This window comes from Mastigoproctus giganteus, chromosome 4, assembly GCF_048544385.1.
Source record: "Mastigoproctus giganteus isolate SK-2022 chromosome 4, ASM4854438v1, whole genome shotgun sequence".
Taxonomy (NCBI): domain Eukaryota; kingdom Metazoa; phylum Arthropoda; class Arachnida; order Uropygi; family Thelyphonidae; genus Mastigoproctus; species Mastigoproctus giganteus.
Window position 1 is genome coordinate 73185781 of NC_143578.1, and position 16536 is coordinate 73202316.

General features: G+C 37.3%; 1 protein-coding gene across 1 annotated transcript in view; it reads right to left on the reverse strand.

Moving 5' to 3' along the window:
- The window catches only part of LOC150086832 (uncharacterized), a 163481-nt gene that overhangs the window by 130085 nt on the left and 16860 nt on the right, over nucleotides 1–16536 (reverse strand). The window lies entirely within an intron of this gene.

The window sequence follows — 16536 nt, forward strand, 5'->3', positions numbered from 1 at the left end:
ATATACCAACTTACCTCGGTATTGCACAACTGTTTGAAATAATGCAACCAAAGAAACTGAAATTAAAATACAAAACACTTCACATTCAAATGAACAGAGCAATGTCTAAATGTTACGTGGCAGACTGTTTATTTGATTTATTTGATTTAGTGCCATACAAAGGTTACTCATTATGAATATGGCTGTGCTCAAGACCTTTTAGGTTTATTTGATTTAGTGCCATACAAAGGTTACTCATTATGAATATGGCTGTGCTCAGCGTCATATATAGCTATGCCATTACAGAGGACAATTTCTTTCTTTCATCTTTTTCTATTTTAAGGCATGTTTCCATACATATATGCATAGTATAATATTTCTACTTTAATTACATTGCATTTTAATGAAAATCACGCCTCAAACCAGAGCAGAAAAGCAAAGACCGTAAGCTAGTGGGAGTGCTGAGGGTCTGGGGAGAATTTAGGGGGAGTAATTGTCCTCTGAATCACGGCTTTATAAAATGAACAGCTTGCTTGATATTTAGCATTAGTAGAGGCATATGATGTAAGAAAGCAAGCTTAGACAACACATCACCAAAGAAAAAAAAATCCCTTTCCATTTCACCAATCCATTTGCTCAAAATGTTTGTCTAGCTCTGGCTTGAATTTATTAAGCTGTCAACTTCTACAACAGATGGAAGTGTGTTCCAACAATCAACCACCCGCTGGCTAAAGGCAAATTTCTGAACATCTATTCTACAACTGTCTTTTCTCAATTGGAATTTATGTCCCCTCAAGTGATTAATCTGGGCAAGAGGAAGAACCCCATCAGCATTGAGCTTGCTCAAACCATTCAAGGCCTTATACACCTCATTCAGATAACCTCGCAGGTGCCTAGTCTCCAGACACTGTAATTTGCAAAACTTAAGCCTGTCTTTGTAAGAGCAACTCTTCGTTCCATTCACTAATCTTCTTGCACTTCTTTGTACTCGCTCCAGCAGCAAACTTCATATCTGACTGTGCAATTACCCCCTGGTCATTTTCACTCTCTACCACTGTAAGTGTAGTACCACACAGTTGATACATTACTCTAGGGTTACTGCAACCCATATGCAGTACTTTACATTTATCAGTATTAAACTTCAGTTGCCATTCTCAGCCCATCTGCTCAACTTTTCTAGATCCTGTTGCAGTAGTATACTGTCATTAGTGTCATTAACAACCCTGCCTTCCTTCGTATCATCTGCAAACTTAGACATTAAACCTTATATACCTTCATCAATAGAATTAATAAAAACAAAAAACAACAATGGACCCAACACGGAACTCTGGGGGACTCCACTAATAATATTAGTCCACGAAGAGCAGTGTGTCCATTGATTACCACTCTCTGTCTTCTCCCACTCAACCATCCCTTTATTCATGGCAGCAATTTGCCTCCAGTGCCACACTGCTCCAATTTGTGCAGCAGTCTTCCATGTGCAACAGTATCAAAAGCCTTTCTAAGATCCAAATATATAATATCAAAGTTATTCCCTGCATCCAGTTCTTTTGTGACTACATCATAGTATCCAATCAAATTGGTCAGACAAGACCTGCCCTTAACAAAACCATGCTGTGTCTGAGCTATAACTGAATTCTTGTCTAGATGATCCTGCAGTGCTTCTTTAACCAGTGCCTCCATTAATTTCCCCAGAACAGAAGTTAAACTAATAGGTCTGTAATCACTTGTGTCACCCTTTGATCTTCCTTTGTGAATTTGGGTTACATTTGCACATCTCCAATCCATGGGTACCTTCCCTGAGTCCAAGGAAGCTCTCATAATTATGGCTAAGGGTTTACTTACTTCCTTTGCTGCCCCCTTTAATATAACTGGATAGATCCCATCCACCCCAGATGACTTTCTTATGTTTATCTTCAACAATTTTTGCTCCACTTTGCTCTCAGTTAGTACAAAATCATTTAGCTCACTGCCAGAGTTTAATACACCTCTGGCATTCCCCTCCCTGAATACATCATCATGTGTAAATGTAGATGCAAAATACTCATTCAGTTTGTCAGATATTTGAGCATGATCTTCAACAGTAGGGCCCTCTCAAGTTTATCTTCATGCAATCTTTCAATATTACAGTACAGATGCATATATAATAAAAAGGATATAAAATGTATTGTTTATAGGCTGCAACCAAACCTGTTCGTGTGTCTGTGGTATGCAAAAAAAGCAGAATTAGCCACAAGTAGACCCTTGCTTTAAAAAAAAACAAATAAAGGGAATGTGAATACCATAAAGCAAAACTGCCGATGATTGAATTAATGGCTGCAGACTCCCATGAAAGCCGTGGAACACTTTATAATTACAATTACAATAGCATCTGTCACGAACCAATTCAGGCGAACCCATTTGCAGCCTGCAATCTTGTTTGTGATATATACAAACAAAAAATTAGTCACAAGTAGACCGTTTGTGTGAAACACTATCAAGAGATGGTTTGTGTGAAAATAAAGGGAACCTGAAACCATAAAACGAAAATGTAGACACTTCAAATAGTAGCTTTTAGTTACAATTTGTGCAGCCAGAAATATTGCCCATTTAATTATTTTGAAAATTTCGTGTCTTTTGAATTTTAGTGATTTATTTTTGCCATATTTCCACCTAAAAAGTACCACATTAGTTGATGTGATTTTTCATGTTATGTTTATTTGACATAAATTGATTGAATTCGTGGTTTATAAAATAAAAATTACTATTTTTCACCGGGGGGGGGGGGGTATTCCACCATGGGTAAAACTCTCCCCCGGTCACCTCCCTGGATTCAACACTGGTCCCTTTCTATTTTACAGTTCATGTGTGATAATATTAAAAAGGATTTTTTAAGATGGAGCGAGGCCCCTTGTAATGTGAGGCTGTAGCTTGTTTAGCTCATATGTAAATCCGGCCCCGAGTATAGTATAATATAATAATATACAATATAAAATATAATAATTTCCTGATTTTCAATGGTCTGATTTTAATGATGATCCTGAAGGCTCAATAAATTGTTCTAAAAAGGTCAAATATAAAATTTCATGAAAATCCCTCTAATGAAAGTTGAGTTATTACATGCCAACTGCCCGTAAAGAAAAAAAATAATAATAATAAATAATAATTTCTGGAATTTCCTTCTGTCCAATTTTAATGAAATTTGGGATGGTTGGCAAATCTTTCCAAAAGAACCAAAAGTTTCAAGAAATTTTCAGAAGTCAAGTTGTCCTACGGCCCGCAAAAGATTTTATCCGGCCCGTGGATATTTCAATTAGATTGTAAAAATTTATGTTTATTTATGTTTATGTTTATATTAGATCCATAAAATTTATGAAAAACACATTTTGCAGATTATTTTAGCATTCGTCAGTTGATTAATAGTGTTGATGCCTCTGTGTCGTCAGTTAATCTTGTTAGATATTAATTCTGTTATTTCTACTCAAAGCTATTCTTTGAAACATAGTTAAATTACAGTAATCCATTAATCTTGACCCTATCATTAAATAGCAATAGGCATTAGAGACAATAATTATGGATTTCCTAATCCATTGCCAGGCTGCACACCAACCCTGATGTCCAAAGTATGTGAGCAAAGGTCACCTTAGGCTTCCACTACACAAAATCCTGGATCCAGTATAAAACCTGGCACCAAGCAGCATGGTCTGATGATAGGTATCAGAAAGATTCTGAACCAGCCTACACATGAACCCTGATGTGTTGAGAAAAGGAGCAAAGGTCACCTGGCTTCTACTATATAAGAACCCTGGATCCAGGACTTTGTGCCGGACCAAGGTATTTTTTCACCCCTGGCAGGAAGATTTTTTGGTGCTCCCTTTACTAAGGATATGTATATATATATTTTTTTTTTCATGATTTGTAAAATTTGGCGCCCCTTACAGAATGGCACCCTGGACAAGAGTTCTGCTAGTCCGTGCCTTAATCCGACACTGATCCAGGTTAAAAACATGACACTATCCTATTGATTAATGGAGTTAATCCCTCTACTATAAATTAACTGCTGGCAGCCTGTATACACATAAAGTTTCTGATAGCATCAGTAAGAGCAGGCTGTCGGCAGGTATGAATTTAATCTCTTTGTATTATTACCTTAGATTTCCTGTCTCTATTGTAACAGCAATTCACCTTAATACTTTAGAATTGAAATTTGCAAATTGTAATATGGTATTGGTAATTGTAACTGTAATATCCGAAAATATTCAAATTTGTAGTCCTTTCTGTTTTGCCCACAGCATAGTCTGATGATGGGTATCAGTAAGATACCCGAAATATAACCTTATTAAACAATATTATAGTTAATAATATAGTTTTATATTATAATAATGTATTAATAATATTATAAATTTCATGTGATATAAGAATGATATGAATATAATAATAACCTTCATGTTAAAATATTTAATAAAATTTTAAGACATGAAAAAACTGCAAGAACTAACCCAAACTTTTCAAAATCAACAACAGAAGATTATAACTTAATAACTTACTCATCAAAAGTTTTCTGCAGTTAGAGCTAGTATTCAAGCCTCCAAATCATTGCCGAAGAAGGAAGAGCCTTTACAGATGGAGAATTTGTAAAACTAATTTGTTTTGCAATTGCAGAAGTATGCCCTGAGAAAGTAAAGAATTTTGTGTGTGTAAGTTTATCTTCATCAACTCTAACGAGAAGAATTAGGTGCCTCCACAGCCAGGTGGGCAGGAGCAGCAGTGCGTAGCATACGCTTCTTGATTAGACCGGGGTTCGAGCCCATGACCACCAAATACGGAGGATGCGGAAAGGTCAGAGAATGACTACTGCATATCCCCAGAGCAATATGGCCTTAGTTGCTAATGCTCCTAAAAACCAAATAACAACAACAACGAGAAGAAATGAAGATTTAGGAGCTGATGTTCAAAATCAACTTGTAGAAAAAGTTCGTGAAGTCATACATTTTTCAATAGCAATTGATGAGCATGAAGATACAAGCCATACAGTTCAATTACTATTTATCCAAGGTGAAAATCAAAATTTTACAGTAACTGGAGAACTAGTTGCATTAAAAAGCTTGAAAGATACAAAATCAGGTGAAAATATATTTTTGAGTGTGTCAGAAGCAATTGACGGCCTCCAATTGAATTGGAATTTGCTATTAGCGGTTATGACAGATGGCATTAAAATATGGTCAGTACTAAAATTAGGTTCATGGGTCAGCTTCATAAATATCTTGAGAGTAAAAATATTAAAAAACCAATGCAATTTCATTGTATAATTCACCAGCAGTCTTTGCGGAAAAATTCTGAGCGTAGATTCAGTCATGTAAGGGGCTCACATCTGGTGAGTATGGGCTTGGCACACCCAGAGTCTTGAGCTGGATATCATCATTCTTCTCTTTCTTGGTGATTCCCTTCTACTTTTGACTCTCTCTCTCTCTCTCTCTCGTGCTCTCTCAGAGCAACTCGAGATTTTTTTTTTTTTTTTTTTGGCTGGTGTAGCATAAGCTTCAGGCTTCCTTGCACCATGTAGCTAATAATAATAATTGGCAAGCCTGCCTCCCAACGTACAAGATCCTGACCAGCTGCATAACCAAGAAGATATCAGACCACTTAGAGAGTCAGAACATAATGGCTGAACAGCAGAAAGGATGCAAGGAGCAATTAACCATAGATGCCGCAGTTATGGAGCAAGCCTACAAGAAGCACCACAACCTATACATGGCCTACATCAATTACCACAAGGCCTTCGACTCCGTACCTCATAGCTGGCTAATAGAGATCCTGAAGATCTACAAGGTCAATCCGATAGTGACAAACTTCCTAGGAGCAACAAGGGCGAAATCAAGTACCACCATTAAGGTTGAGAACATCACAACCAGGCCACTCCTCATTAGAAGAGGAATCTTTCAGGGAGATGCTCTGAGCCCACTGTGGTTCTCTCTAGCACTCAACCTGCTATCCACCATGCTTAACGGCAGCAAGTATGGATATAACCTCAAAGAAGAAAGAAAGAACCTGTACACCCTCACCCACCTGATGTAGAGGGATGACATTGAGTGCTACACAGCAACCGAGAAGCAACTCCAGCAACTACTCCGGATCACTGAAGAATTCAGCAAGAATATCAGGATGGAATTTGGTCTAGACAAATGCAAGACCCACACACTGCACCAGGGAAAATTAGTTGGTCGAAACTACCAGCTGCTGACTGGTAAAGAGATCAAAGCTATGACAGAAGGAGAGACCTACAAATACCTAAGAATGATGCAGACTCAGCAGTTAGAGCATAAGGAAATCAAGAAGTGCCTGACTGAAAAATATCATCAGAGACTCAGAAGCCTGCTGAAAGTAAAATTGATATTTTGTTTGTTTGTTATTTGGTTTTTAGGAGCATTAGCAACTAAGGCCATATTGCTCCGGGGATATGCGGTGGTCATTCTCTGACCTTTCCACATCCTCCGTATTTGGTAGTCATGGGCTCAAATCCCAGTCTAATCAAGAAGCGTGTGCTACGCACTGCTGCTCCTACCCACCCAGCTAGGAAGGGGCCCCGAAAAAAAATGAATGGAGGGAACACAGTTAAAGCCATAAACACCTATGCAGCTCCAGTACTAACATACACCTTCGGGGTCACAGATTGGACTAACACCAAGCTAGAAGATATCATGCGAAAGACAAGGACAATGATAACCAACAGCCCCCAACACCACCCAAAGTCAGCAGTGGAGAGACTAACAATAGCTCAGAAAGAGGGAGGAAGGGACCTGATAGAGCAACAGAAAACAGCAATAGTTAACCTGAAAGATTACTTTGAGAACAACACAGCACCACTCCACCAGGCCATAAGGAAGATAGATAAGTGGTATACCTCACTCAACCTAAGCGGGGAACCCCCTCCCGCCCAGATGGCACAAGAAACGAAGTTAGAAAGACGGGCAAAGAAGACACTCCATGGCAGACACTACAGTGACTTCCATCAAGATCACATCGATACCACTGCTTCCAATGCGTGGCTCACAAGCGGGATGCTCTTCCCCGAGACTGAAAGATTCATGCTGGCCATCCAAGACCAGGTGATCAGCACCAAAAACTATAGAAAATACATCGCAAAGGAGCCCGGAATGTCAGATGACACATGTTGACGATGCCACCTGGCCTCAGAAATGATCCTACACATCTCCGCGGGGTGCCAGGTGATCACCCAGACAGAGTATGCACATAGACACAACCAGATAGCCAGGGTAATACATCAAAAGCTAGTGGCGAAATACCAGTTGACCGAAGAAAGTGTACCATACTACAAGTATGAACCCCAGGCAGTACTAGAGACCTGAACCCACAAGCTGTACTGGGACCATGCCATAATAATGGATAAGACCATCCCACACAACAGACTGGATATAACCAGTGGTGAGCTATAGTGGGCTCGTGAGAGCCCATTGTTATTATTTTTTTTTTAATTTGCAAGCCCATTGTTGAGACAATCATTTATTTTACAAATGAAATCCTGAATGCAATTATTGAGTATCCAGAGCCCATTCTCATCATTTTAAAATTGCTTCATTTTTGATTTAATTAGTCGGACCTCTGTTTAAGGAACTTCTTTATAGCGAATTTTTTTTTATTCCTCCTTGGTAATTACATTTAAAATATTTTCTGTTGAACGAAGAGAATTTCCATGTAACGAGCGGATTAGGAGAGACAACTTTGTATGCATTGTTCTCACCTCTGGCCTTTAGGCAATTTAGATAATTAGAAAGTGCAAATTAAGGGTGAAAGGGATTACCATTCCACAGTCTTAGTGGTATCCATAAAACCTACGCAGTCACATACTGAGAAGTCGCGCTAGTCAATATGCTTTCCATAGTCAGTCAGAGGATTAAGAAGATTCCGACATGGATAATAGCCCCTGGTCAACCTATGTTGTGGTTCCCCTTTACTCGGACAAATGGGCATATGTTTTTCGGAGAAGTGAGTGATCCTTGCCTTCCAGTTAATTTCTCCTGTCTGTGTTTACATGGTCATAGTAGCTGAATATCCGTGTGATTCCGACATTTTGCACTGTATTCAAAGAACTAGTGATAGTAGCAATGTAGAGGGGGGGCGGATTGAGGCAACTGAGATATATAAAAACTGAGATATATAAATACAACTGAGATATATATAAACTTTACGAAGATGAAATGTTGGCAGATTTTGAAATTTTGTAGAGCCTTTCACTCTGTAGAAAATGTTCTAAAATATAATGGCATACAGGCAATAATTAAAAAAAAAAAAAAAAAAAAAACTATATCACCAATCTCCAAAAAACTAGTGCAAATTAAGGATGATTGCTAAAGAACTTGATGGGGGAAACTATAAAGATCGGTCGTGTGTTCGGGCCACGATGAGCAGCTTTTAGCTTGCTGGCGGCAATTGTGGGTTGGAGGAATTCCCGCTTGTGCAAACATTTTGAATCAGAAGTTAAATATTCTGGATTATTAAATCGACCTTTAAATTTGGAATTTCTTAACAATTCAGCAGTAATGATCAACATCCTGCAGGAGCTTTACAGAATCACAATGGTAAAAGCATATAAATTAATTATTCGAACTATCAGTGCTATTGCTAATTTGAAAAATTCTGAAGCTAAAATTGAGAACATGTTGAAGTGGAAAGAATTTGAAGGAATCAAAATCGAAAGTAAAAAAATTACCTCGTGACAAGTTATTAAAGGCATTGTTTTATCCTTAAAGGATAAGTTATTAATGCAACGGAGTGATTTTAAATTAAATAAAGAAAATAGCCGTACCATTGAAAGAAACTTGAAACATATGCTACCTGAAATCGTTCAATATGAAAGAACTTTCGTCTCGGTGGGAAGATGGTGAAAACCGAATAAGAGATTTAAGTTTTCTGATAAAAGGAGAAATAAAAATTAATGATATTAGAGATTTTGTCGAAGATAGTTTATCTTTAAAATCGAGTGAAATTCCCTTTTCAATTAAGAAAGCCAGAAAATATCTTTGAAACCATTGCGATTAGCAGTGCTGAAGCTGAGTGAGCTTTCAGCGTAATGAATAATGTTGACAAATAAACACGTTGCAGATTATGATGACCATACATCTAAATGGAAAATCATTGCTTCCATTTGATCCAGATCATTATGTCAAATCATTCCTCTGTAATCATCGCTCAGCTATTGAGCAAAGCAGGAGATCGACAACAAATATTAATAAAGAAGTAAATTCTATGTGGCAATTTTTAGAATAAATTTTTCTTGAATATTTGTGAAATATTTTTTTTTCATGTAATCTGTGATTTTTTGTGTCCTGTTTCTAGAAAGTTTGTTTTTTATGTAATATTTTTTTTATATTGTGGAATGTTTTGTGATAGTTTTTATGTTATTTGTGATATGGGAAATATTTCATGTTATTTTTTATTCTCAATATTAAAATTTTATCATGAAAAAAATGTATCCTTCAGTGGCATAGCTACCATGTAGGCAGGCAAGGCAATTGCCTCTGAGCCTGGCGTCTTTGGCTGTCTCCTGTTTTTGCAATTTTCATTAATTAAGTAGGGGCCCAAACATGCTCTTTGCCTCCGGGCCCGAAAAAGGGTAGCTACGCTACTGGTATCCATTATAAAAATTGTACAAATAAAGAAGCCGAGCACGCGGAGTAGATGGTTTATGCGAAACATCCTTCGTGTTTCTTTTAGGTATTTTGATTTGTATGTATCGATTACGAAATAAAAGAGCCTTCTTATTGTAAATATTTTATTGATCATTCACAGATTTTCATAATTTCTGGAAGACAACATACAATGGATAGGATAACTAAAGTAAGAGATGTGTACTTGCAAGTGCAACGTATCTAAATAGCTCTTTAAAACAGCACCGATTGTTGTACTGATCTTGTAGTTGAAGAGATATAAGCAGCTGTTAGGGGCACCTAACAATGGAGTGTAACGAAAATGCGAGACGAAAAAAGAAATTGTTGACAAATATTTGTATTGTTGCAATCATACTTACTGCAGTAGTAACTTCAGGAAGCATGATCACGACGTCTTAGTTTTCAAAAATTCTAAAAAGTTAGAACTCCAGACACCGTCGTATCCAGTTATCATCGTAAGGCGCAGCATGACGACCAGGTTTTTTAAGTTTTTTTTTTTGTATAGACCTAGGAACGTTTTACGCATTCACTTATACTCATGGTTAAGGGGGTAGTAAGTCGCATCTGTCCATCCATCCCCTTAAATCCGCCACTGACTCAAGATATCATACCAGTCACGAAAAATGCGTCACGCGCTCTAATCACACTACTAGTAGTGCGAGCGTGCGAAGTGCCTCTAGTAGAAGCCGCGGATGACGTCGTTTCCGTGACCGATCAAATTTACTCGGTAGAAAGTCGGAAAAACTGCGAGCCCATTGTTAAAATATTCACAGTTCACCACTGGATATAACCCTTGTGGACAAGATAGAAAAGGCTACCTACCTGATTGAAAAAATATGGTGCCCAACACTAACAATGTCCAGAAAACCGATGAGGAAAAAATTAGGAAGTACACGAACCTGAGACATGAGGTCAAGGAGGTGTGGCATATGCAAGGATTATCAACAATCCCGATCATCGTGTCAACCACCGGTATGGTGCCAAAGACTCTACATAGCAGCAATAGGTCTCCTAAAGAACACCTACAAGGAGCTCCAAAAGGTCGCAATCCTGAACAGCTGTAGGATAGTCAGAGATTTCCTCGACACCAGACATTACAACCACTCTGTGTACTTACTTGGTAGCAGTACCCGTCACGGAGTGGAATCCCCCAATCAGGGAGAAATAATATAAGAACGACAATAATAATAATAATAATAATGTTAACTGTAATATTAACAGTAAATTTTATTCGCAAGACTGGTCTGAATCATCAACAATTCAAAAATTTTCTTTTTGAAACTACCGAGGCTGAATACAGTGATTTGTTGTACCACACTTAGTATGATGGTTGAGTCGTGGTAACGTGTTGAAGCGATTTTTTGAACTTACAATCGAAATATATCTAATTATAAACGAAAAATTGAAACCTGTTCCAGAACTGTTAAATCTCAAATAGTTGTGGAACCTTGCCTTTTTAACAGATATGTTTATTATTAGGTATATGGTGCAAGGAAGCCTGAGGCTTATACATAGGTGGTAGATGACTTTCATCACCTACCACCAAAGTGGTGAAATGCCACCACTTTGCTTATTGGAGGCTTGAAGTGGTGAAACCCATGTTTAGTCTCTAGAGCAAAGTTTCCGGCATCCCCCTCCCCCCATACTTCTCCTTCAACCCATGCACGGTACTAAGTACTATAGGTTTTGATACCTTTCGTGTTTGGGGTTTTCATAAAAAAAAAAAAAAATGCTGCACCAGGCAAAAAAAAAAAATTTTGATTACCCTAAGAGAGTCAGAAGTACAAGGGAATCACCAAGAAATAGAAGAATGATGATATCCAGCTCAGGACCCTGGCTGTGACAACCCATAATCACCAGATGTGACCCCCAGGGTTAAGGTGTGAGCCCCTGGGTGAACAACCTGAATTTTCTTGAAACTACAAGGACGAGACAAACTTGTCAATGAATTGTATTATAATGTAAAAGCATTTGAAACAAAATTGGAGTTATTTAAAATTCAACTACTTGGGAATAATTTTTCACATTTCTATGTTGCAATAATTTATCAAAAAATATTTCTAGTTGTAATTTTTCTACTGAAAATTTGTTCAAAACGTTAGTTTGTTGCAGGAAAATTTTGCGGATAGATTTTCTGATTTTAAAAATAATTCAAAGGTATTTTAACTTTTTCAAAATCCGTTTGACGTACCCTACCTGTCAAAGATGTTGATGAGAATTTACAATGAGAGTTGGTAGAACTTCAATCTACTGAAGACAATATTTAAAAATGAAAATCTAATTCAATTTTATTCAACATTATCATAGTCAGATTATCCAAAAATTAAAAATTTTGCAAGAAAGGTTACATCAAAAGTACTAGTTCCAATTTTTAAAAATTGGAACTAGTACTTTAAAACCAAATATTACAAAACTTAGTTGCACTCTACAACCACATCCATCGCATTAATACTAATTTTGTTGTATTACTAACTGTATTTTTGTGATTAGTACAGTAAATAAGTAATGATTAATTTTGTTGTATTACTAGCTGTATTTTTGTGATTAGCACAATAAATAAGTAATCATTAAAATTTGATATAACAGACTGGTATATTTTATATTACATATCCATCGATTTATTTTTGAATCTGTAGATCAGCATTTTTCAAACTGTGTTCCGCTGAATACGAGTGTTCCGCGAGATGTGAACAAGTGTTCTGCGAAAAATCGTAATTAATAATTAAAAAAATAAAATTAAATTAATAAATCTTGCATATTTGTGGCGGGCACCACTTTTGTATCATTATAATTTTTAACATTATTTTTTTTCGGTTATTAATATACTGGCATAGACTAATAATCAAATAGGCCGCAGAACACTTTTTTTGGTGCGCTTTTGAATAAAGAAGTATGCGTAGAGGTAACGACATCTACGAAAAAGTAGCAATGTAGTGATCTAATATGTCATTCGCATGCAATTTAGCCTGGAGTACACAGGTTAAAAGAGAGGGGGCACGAACCGATATCATATTTATCCCCAGGGTTCTGAGCTGGATATCATCATTCTTCTCTTTCTTGGTGATTTCCTTCTACTTTTGTCTCTCTCTCTCTCTCAGGGTAACTAGGGAATTTTGTTTTGGCTGGTGCAGCATAAGCCTCAGGCCTCCTTGCACCATATAGATAATAATAATAATAACTAAACTCACTTCCTTGTTTAAATTTTTTTTTTTTTTTTGATAATTATCAGTATTTCGAAATACCATTATTAAAATAAATGACCATGGATTTGTGGTTGAAAAAGGAAACTTTAAACGAGAAGCAAAGTACTTCTGGTAGTGCAACTGTGGTCGATAAAAACGAACACAATATTGTCACACTTCAAAGTGAGAACCAGTGGCGTAGTTACCATGTAGGCAGGCAAGGCAATTGCCTCCGGGACCATTAGGGGCCCGGCGTGTTTGGCTGTCTCCTCTTTTTGCAATTTTCATTAATAAAGTAGGGGCCTGAACATATTCTTTGCCTTCGGGCCCGAAAAAGGGTAACTACGCTACTGGGGTGAACAATCGCAGCCTTTTGTTCCCCAAAAAATCCCAAGTGAAAAAACTGGAACCAACTAATAAAAGACCAAAACAAAAGTATGATGACAGTTATTTGAATTTCGGCTTTAAGTGTGTTGGAAATAAAGATGCTCCTGATGCACAGTGTGTCGTATGTAATAAAATATTTCAAACAGTTCTTTGGCTACCGCTAAACTTGTGTTGTGAGATGAAATATTGTGAGATGAAAAGCGTTCCGTGACAAAAAAAATTTGGGAAACGTTGCTGTAGATATAGGTAGGTATAGAATTTGATTCTCCGCATAACATTAAAGTTATGCAAAGAATGCAGTTTTCAGTAATTAGGAATTTTCTCTGGCCAGCCAAATATTCCAAAAATTCATGTGGCCCGCTTTTCTAAAAGTCTGGGACCCTTGTGAACTGTCGAAATAACAGCGCCCCAAATAACGCAAATTCGAACTAACCGCACATTCAGATTGGATGTTTACATATAGCGCAGATGTTCTTCAGTGCCGAAAAAAGAAAACGGCAAGTCACGTGATTACTGTATTTCTTTATGTTCGCCATTTTGAAAGTGAATACTGTACTGATATTATTATTACTAGCCATAGAGTGCAAGAAAGCCTGAGGCTTATGCTGCACCAGCTAAAAATACCACCGATTATACCACTGTTTTACATTTATTTTAAATTAAAAACCCCTCACTATGGCTATTAAAGTTAATAAACCTGACAGAGAGAAGAAAAGAACAATATTAATAACCAGTGCCGTAGTCGTAAAATTAGCAGAAGGTATACCTATGAATGTTACGAAAAGCAGAGTATGTGCATATCAGGCTTACTAATCGAATTCCAAAGGGTATACGGCGTACACTTGTGTATACATACACACGGAATATTTACTTACTTATATATATATGGCATATAAAAAATAATAAATAAAAATAAAAATAAAAATAAATAAAAATAAAAAATAAAAAATTTTATTAAAAATAATAAAACTATAAGTACTGTATTGCCAAAGAATCACATTCTAAAATATTTATTCTTTAATTTTTCAGTAAATATTTTAAAATCATATTTGCTTTTTCATGTCTTTCAAAAACCAGAAGATATACATTATTCACCTAAAAAAATCTAGAGGTATACAGAATATACCCTCCACTACAGCCCTGGTTATAACATAGCTATAGCAAAAGAACGGGGGCCAAAAACCAAGTCTACACCCGTTCTCCAGATACCATAATAATAGTAATAGAGGCATGTGATGCAAGAAAGCAAGTGTATGAGCTTATGTAGCATCTGCCAAAAAAAAAAAAAAAAAAAAATTCACACAGCCATTCAGTCCAGTTTGTCCAGTTCCTCCTTGAATTTATTTAAGCTATGAACTTCCACAACGACAGATGGAAGTTTGTTCCAGCAATTAACCACCCGCTGGCTAAAGACAAATTTCCGCACATCTATTCTACAACTGTCTTTCCTCAATTTCAATTTATGCCCCCTTATGTTCGTAATATGAGCAAGTGGAAGAATCCCATCAGAATTCAGCGTGCTCAACCCATTCAAGACCTTATACCCCTCAATCAGATCATCTCGCAGGTGCCTAGTCTCCAGTCGCTAAAATTTGCAGAACTTAAGCCTCTCTTGGTAAGAGGATCCCTTCGTTCCCCTCACCAACCTTGTTGCCCTTCTCTGTACTCGCTCAAACTACTCTACATCCTTCCTAAAATGAGGCCTCCAGACCTGTACGCAGTACTCAAGACATGGCCTGACTATTGACTTGTACAACAGGATAATCACGTCCTTTTCCCTGCTAGCAAAATCCCTGTATATCATTGACAAAACCCCATGACCTGCAGCCTGTCTGCATTGCTCAGAAAACTTCATATCTGACTGGCCAATTACTCCCAGGTCTTTTTCATTTTCTACCACCCTAAGTGTAGTACTGTTGGTACGTTCCTCTGGGTTTACTTCTACCCATATGCAGTACTCTGCATTTGTCAAATGTTAAATTTCAGTTGCCACTTCTCAGCCCATCTGCCCAAATTTTCCAGTTACTGTTGCAGGCACACTGCCATTACTGTCATTAATAACCCTGCCAACCTTTATATCATCTGCAAACTTCGACCCTAAGCCTGGTACGGTCCTGCTTATGGCCATTTTAGATCTTGAACAGGTAAAAAACCATGCTTTAAAAACGTTCCAAAGTGCATATTCGCACGTTTTGGCCATGCTATACCTGATCCTCGTCCAATCCATCCTACACTGAATGTGTTGTTGAGATATTCTGGAAGCATAATTGATTGTTTATGATGGTTGATTGTTTAAGAATTTGCTTCAAGACAACTAGATCAGAAAAGTATCAGGATATCACAACTGTAAATTGTGTATACTCTAAGATCGAGTTGCCTGTTTCGAGGAATTACAAACTCTACTTTATTATTCCGCCCAGGATAAAAAAAAGAAAGAAAAAAAGCATGTGTCCCAGCCTGAAACCGATATTTAAAATTTAATACCGGTTTCTCATCTTCGACTGGCGACGGAAATCGAGCCTAGGTCGTTTTTTTCCCACTGTGAAGATGAACAGCAGCCCTATACTGTGCTACCGCGATGTTTATGGATACAATTGCACACAATTATTTTCGGTCTGAAAGAAAAACAAACTATTAACTGCTTGAAACATTTCTGAACAGTTAACAAGCAAGAGGATCTTTTCAACTTTGTATTGTTTTATATAGCTTATGGATTCAAACGCACAACCTTCATATCGCTTTGTTCATGTGTTTTACAGATAGCACAACGGATAACTTTCCTTCTCTCTCTCTCTCTCTCTCTTCCCCCCCCCCTCTCATTGTTCCTATTAGAACACAGAAAGAAGGTTTATGGGCTATTTTTAATCTGATCTTCGTGGTCTGAGGGTAGAGTTATCAATCCTTCCCACCATGGGCGCTGGCAGCATGGCAGCCATCCAAAGGTGGTGTACTTGCATGCTGCAAGTACACCACCTTTGGATGTCGAAGTAATAAACAATTTTTAATATTAATTTATTGAAACAATCAAACAATACAAATTATACAAAAAAAATCTAAAATATTAACATAGTAAAAAAGGCCTACGTGCTCTGGATTCAATTACGAAAATTTATTTTGTTCTCAGAGCAAACTAAACATAATTACAAATTAATAAGCTTTCGGCTGGGAGGCAGCCTTCTTCAGATTGAATACATGAATGGCAGTTGGAATAGAGATGTGCACTGCCAGGATGGTGCGTGAGGCGCGTGGTTAATTGTTTGCTGATGTTTGTGGCTGTGACATATGGTGGTGACGTGGCCAGCATTTGTCTATGGATAGAATTA